At 39.6% G+C, this 6,203-nt stretch overlaps 1 non-coding gene across 1 annotated transcript; it reads left to right on the top strand.

Moving 5' to 3' along the window:
* The first annotated feature begins 3,272 nt into the window (after window positions 1-3,272).
* On the top strand, window positions 3,273-3,382 carry LOC120108848 (small nucleolar RNA R71). The gene has a single exon (XR_005510015.1). It is a non-coding gene; the product is annotated as a small nucleolar RNA R71 (small nucleolar RNA).
* The last annotated feature ends 2,821 nt before the right edge of the window (window positions 3,383-6,203 follow it).

Raw genomic sequence — 6,203 nt, 5'->3', positions numbered from 1 at the left:
ATAAATATTTTAGCGCTGCATGATCTGTAAAGATAACAATAGGAGCACCAAGGATATAAGAGCGAAATTTGTCTAATGCAAATACTACTGCAAGCAATTCCTTCTCGGTGGTGGTGTAATTCACTTGAGCATCGTTTAAAGTTCTGCTTGCATAGTAAATGACATATGGCTTATTATCCTTGCGTTGTCCCAGGACAGCTCCTATCGCATAGTCACTAGCATCGCACATGATCTCAAAAGGTAATGACCAATCAGGTGGTCGCACGATGGGTGCAGTGCTAAGCATAGACTTCAACTTTTCGAATGCCTCTTGACAGATTTCAGACCAATTGAACGGTGTATCAAGGGATAGGAGGTTACATAATGGTCGAGCTATGACACTAAAGTCCTTGATGAACCTCCTATAAAATCCTGCGTGACCCAAAAATGATCTAACATCTCTAACCGTCTTGGGTGCAAGTAGCTTGGCGATTAAGTCAATCTTAGCTCTATCAACTTTCATGCCCTTCGATGAAACAATATGTCCTAGGACAATTCCCTTTGGCACCATGAAGTGGCATTTCTCCCAATTCAGTATCAGTTTCTTTTCTATACACCGAGCTAAGACAGCTTGTAAATATAATAAATAATCATCAAAAGAATCACCAAAAACGGAGAAATCATCCATAAACACTTCTAAAAATTTCTCGTTCATGTCTTCAAAAATACTGAGCATGAATCTTTGGAATGTTGCAGGTGCATTACACAACCTGAATGGCATTCGACGGAAAGCAAATGTGCCAAAAGGACAAGTGAAGGTAGTCTTATCTTGATCTTCTGGTGAAATCTCAATTTGGTAGTACCCGGAATAGCCATCGAGAAAACAATAGAATTTGTGTCCTGCAACTCTTTCCAAAACTTGGTCTAGGAAGGGTAGGGGAAAGTGATCCTTCCTAGTGACCAAATTCAATTTTCGGTAGTCAACACACATGCGCCAACTCGTCAGAACACGAGTTGGAACTAGTTCACCCTGCTCATTTTCGACTACCGTCAGACCCGACTTCTTAGGAACGACTTGAGTAGGACTTACCCATTTACTGTCGGAAATTGGGTAAATAATACCCACGTTAAGCAACTTGAGGACTTCTGCTTTAACCACATCTCTCATCGTAGGATTCAACCTACGTTGCATTTGCCTTGTGGTTTTAGCATTGTCCTCCAAATATATCCGGTGCGTGCAAATTAAAGGGCTAATCCCCTTCAAGTCGGCAATAGACCACCCTAGAGCTCCCTTATGATTCTTTAGAACACCAAGTAATTTTCTTTCTTGGGCATGATCCAGATCAGATGAGATGATTATAGGAAATGTGTCCTCGGATCCAAGAAAGGCATACTTGAGTTCCTTCGGTAAAGGTTTCAACTCGAGCTTAGGTGTTTGTTCATGGGATGGTACTATCTTTGCTTTTCGAGATGGCAACTGTTCAAATTCCTCTATTCGCAGTCTCCACCCATTGACCATCATGACATCCGAATTATCTAAAACAGGTGGGACCACATCATTAGCAGTACCTTCAGAACACCAATCCATTAAACCATTGTCGGCCGATTTAGTAAATGTTTCTTTTAACAAATATTCTTCCGCAATGGTTTCAACCCATTCAACTTCTTTACTTTCTTCATGATCACTGGGTTGTTTACCTATACTAAAGACGTTCAGTTCCAAGGTCATATTGCCAAAAGAAAGCTTCATGACACCATTCCTACAATTGATCAATACATTAGAAGTTGCAAGGAATGGACGTCCTAAGATGACCGGAATCTAAGTTGGTGAATTGGAAGCCGGATGTGTGTCCAGTACGATAAAGTCAACAGAAAAATAGAACTTGTCCACTTGGACCAACACATCTTCGATAATCCCTCTAGGAACCTTCACTGACCTGTCAGCTAATTGTAAGGTGACAGTTGTTGGCTTCAACTCACCTAAAACGAGTTGCTCATATACCGTATATGGCAACGAATTCACACTCGCTCCTAAATCTAGCAATGCTCGCTCAATCCTAAAATTGCCAATGATGCACGAGATAGTTGGGCAACCTGGATCTTTATATTTAGGAAGAATGTTATGCTGTAAAATTGCACTCACATTTTCAGCCAAAAATGCCTTCTTCTTGACATTTAATCGACGCTTGACAGTGCACAAATCTTTCAAAAATTTTGCATAGCAAGGCACTTGTTTGATTGCATCAAGAAGAGGTACATTGATTTTTACTTGCTTAAAAAGCTCAAGAATTTCAGAGTTTGGTTCAAGCTTTTGCAAGGGCTTTAATCTTTGTGAAAATGGTGCAGGAAAAGGACATTCAATTTTTTTAGTAGATGTTAGTGCTTCAGTTTCTTCGTTATCCTTTTCTTTTGTCTCGGGAGGGTCAGAATCAGGTATGACTTGAGTTTGTTCTGGGACTAGTCGGTCAATAACTTTTTCACTTCGCAAAGTTATTATACTCTTCGCTTGTTCTTTATGCGAAGTTGAAGATGATGCATTGCTACCGCCATAGACTTGAGGATTAGGTTGTGGTTGAGCTGGTAGCTTACCTTTCTCTTGATCACTTAAAGCAGTGGTCAGCGTTGTCAGTTGATTTCTTAATTCATCATTGATTTTAGCTTGACCTTGCATGAAAGATTGCAAAGTTTCTTCGAGACTGGGTTTTTGAGGGGGTGCGTGCGCATAATGAGGTTGCGGAGGTGGAGGAGTTGGGTTATATACTTGTTGAGGTTGGTCATTCCTCCACCTGAAATTTGGATGGTTTTTCCATCCAGGGTTGTAAGTACCCGAAAAAGGATTATTGAAAGATTTTTGATAGGTATTCATAACATTGGCCTGATCGTGCAAGACTTCCTTGAATGCGGGTATTGTGGGGCAATCAGTGGTTAGATGGCCAGACATCTCACAAATCCTACAACACTCGCTGTTATTTTCTATGGTCTTGACGGGTTCAATCCTTCTAAGTTCAATTTCCTCTACCTTCCTAGTAAGGGCTGCCATTTTAGCCTAAATATCATCCTTAGTACTAAGGTTGTAAAGGCCCCCCTGTCCAACGCTAGTAGGCTTAGGTAAAGGTTTATTCACTCTATCCCCTGTATCCCATAATTGTGCAGTCTCTGCGAGAGAGTCTAAATAGTTCCATGCCTCATCGGGTTGCTTTTCCAGAAATAGACCATTGCACATAGTCTTTATAAATTGTTTTAACTGTGGAGACAACCCTTCGCAAAAGAAACTAATGGTTCTCCATGTTTCAAACCCGTGATGAGGGCAAGAGAGAAGCAAATCTTTAAATCTCTCCCAGCATTCATAAAATGTTTCATGGTCTTTTTGTTGGAAGTTACTAATATGCCTTTTCAAAAAGTTAGTCCTTTGTGCGGGAAATAATTTTTTCAGGAATTCTCTTTGCATATCATGCCATGTTCCTAACGATCTAGGTCTCAAGGAGTTCAGCCATGTTTTGGCTTTATCCTTTAAGAAAAAAGGAAACAAGGTCAATTTAAGGACGTCTTCCGATACATTTGGCACTCTAAATGTGATGCTAATTTCCTCAAAATCCTTAAGGTGAAGATAAGGGTTCTCGGATTCCATTCCATGATACTTTGGCAGCAATTGAATTACCCTTGGTTTGATTTCAAAGTGTCCTACATTTTCAGGAATAATCATGCATGAAGGTTGACTAGTCCTAGTGGGATGTAAGTATTGTCGAAGTGTCATAACTGGGGGTCTACCTTCATCACCATGGTGACTTCCTACATCATCAGGAAAATTTGCCATCTCACAAGGTGTGAGATACTGCGAAGGAATTTCAAGGATGTGTCCTAAGGGATGATCTAAAGTTGTACGACTTAATCGACCGGTGTCGTCCCTATTCCAACCTAGCATACAAAATTTAATTAAATTTTTTTTTATATTTTTTTAAAAATAAATATAAATATAAGTACCAACTAAAGATACCCTAAAACAAAAATCTATTCACAATCAAACATGCAACTAAACATTACACCTCAATTTCTAATGTTTTTCTTAAATTTCTAGACAGCTCCTAACTGGTTTGAAGAGGGCACCTAAGCCTCCAATCCGGTCTAATGAACCGAGTTGACCAGGTAAGCTCCCAGGTAAGTGGAGGGGTCACGATGCGTTCGCAAAGGTCCCACTTAAAACCCACTTGCCTCGAATAGATGAACTGTCTCCCTTATAGGGACAAAGCTTGCCTAGACATCAACTAAGCCACAGAGCGAAATTGGTGCAACTTTCGGTGGTCTTCGTCCTATTGAGCTCGAATGTCCTTAGGGGCCAACGTCTAGTTGATTTTAGTTAAGCTTAGGATATTTATGCAATGGGGTGATTTTTGGGCTAAGGACGAGTGATGAAATTCCGACCTTATCTTTTTAAATGGGTTCAGCCCTTAGAACATTTTATGCTGATGCCTTATACTATATGCAACAATCAAGAGATTTTTTTTTTAATGTTTTATGACATGACATTAAATTTCATTGAATAGGTGATCAAGCAAATTATTTATTTTTTTTAAAATTTTATGAGTTGAAGTTTGAAATTTGAAATGTTAGGTTTTTCCTCTTTTTCTTTTTTTTTTAAATAATCACCCTTGATCTTTTCTTAAATTTTTTTTCTTAAATTTTCAATTAGCAACAAGGGTTAATGAGATATAATAACAATAAAATTTTGATTCTAAAAAAATTAAATGCAGAAAATTAAAAATAGAAAGCAGCAAGGTTTCGTATTAATCTAATGGAAGAAACACAGGTCCTGCACCTGACGACCAAATTTGAGTTCAATCAGACGGTTAATTACTTTAATATCAGAGTTTGATGCAGACTGTGCAGGGAATAAAAAAACAGCAGTAAAGAATTATTTTTTTTTGTTTTCGAAAAAAAAAGACTAACTACTAAAGTACTAATTAAATCTAAAATTATACTAATAAATCAGCCGTTCCCCGGCAACGGCGCCAAAAACTTGACGCATCTCCCAAGTATAGGAGAATCGCACAAGCAGTAAAATCTCGGGAGTCCGAGGTCGAATACTCAGAAAACGAAATATATATAAGATTATTTAATATAATTTTAGATTAATTAATTCAATAAATTTGTGGATTAAGATGATGTTTTGATTTTCAGAAATTAAAATCGGAGAACAATATAGCAATAAACAAAGTTCAATGAAATAAAGATGGTAGGGATCTGGAATCCCCCTTGATGATATTGCATTCAAGAAATAAACTCTATGGTTCTTGATTAAAAATGAATGGTAGGATAGATCTAATCATGGTATATGTTTCATGAACATATGAACTCAATTTCTAAGCATTCGTCGTGCTTTCTACGTCTACGATGAATCAAATACTAAAGCAATCCATATATCAATAATCATAATCCATTAAAGAGCTATCTACGAAATAACTATGCATGGATCAAAAACATATCAATAAATATAATTCATTCAAGGCAAAAGTTTAGAGTTTACTTCAAAGAACAATAGATCAAAGGTTCCTCCATCTCCCTCCCTAAGAAATTAGCCGGCCATCAACATAAAAGAAATCTCCCCTATTCCTCTTCCTTCTCTTTTTTTTTTTTCTTTTTATTTTCGAAAACAGGGCATGCCCTGTTTCCTCTCTTTTTTTTTTCTTCTTCTTTTTGAATGGGGCTGAGGCTCTCCTCTGTTTTTCGAATGAACTCCCCCCAACCGAGAGAACTCCCTTCATAAAGATCCCCCTTGATGGTTCCCCTGATCGCGCGTGGAGAGCTGAGAATGCGGAGCGGACGCGGAAGAAGTGGACGGCCGGTATGAAGTGCAGAAGAAAGCTGGGATGCGAGTGAATCAGCACGGACGGCTGGACCGCAGGAGGACTGAATTGCTGGCACTTGGGGAGAGATGCAGAAGAGGCTTGCGGGATGTGCTGTGAACGCGGACGAGATCTGATCGCGAACGGAAGGAGGATTGGAGCTGGGATGCGGACGCTGGGATCACGGGAGAGCTGAAATCGCTGGGGAATCCAACGCTTGAGATCTGGACTTGGAGGAGTGCTTCGCGGACGGCTGGAGCTTGATCGTTGGAGCTGGGACGCGTGGACTGCGAGGAAGACGGAAGCCGCAGATGCAAACAGATGCAGAGATACGGGATGCTGGGAACTCGGCTGAACACGTGGACTCGGAAGCTTGGATGCGGA

This window comes from Phoenix dactylifera, chromosome 15, assembly GCF_051530095.1.
Source record: "Phoenix dactylifera cultivar Ajwa chromosome 15, Ajwa_hap1_PhDact_Kaust_v1.1, whole genome shotgun sequence".
NCBI classification, from domain to species: domain Eukaryota; kingdom Viridiplantae; phylum Streptophyta; class Magnoliopsida; order Arecales; family Arecaceae; genus Phoenix; species Phoenix dactylifera.
The sequence above is the reverse complement of the archived record's forward strand: the minus strand, read 5'-3'. Positions and strand labels throughout refer to the sequence as shown.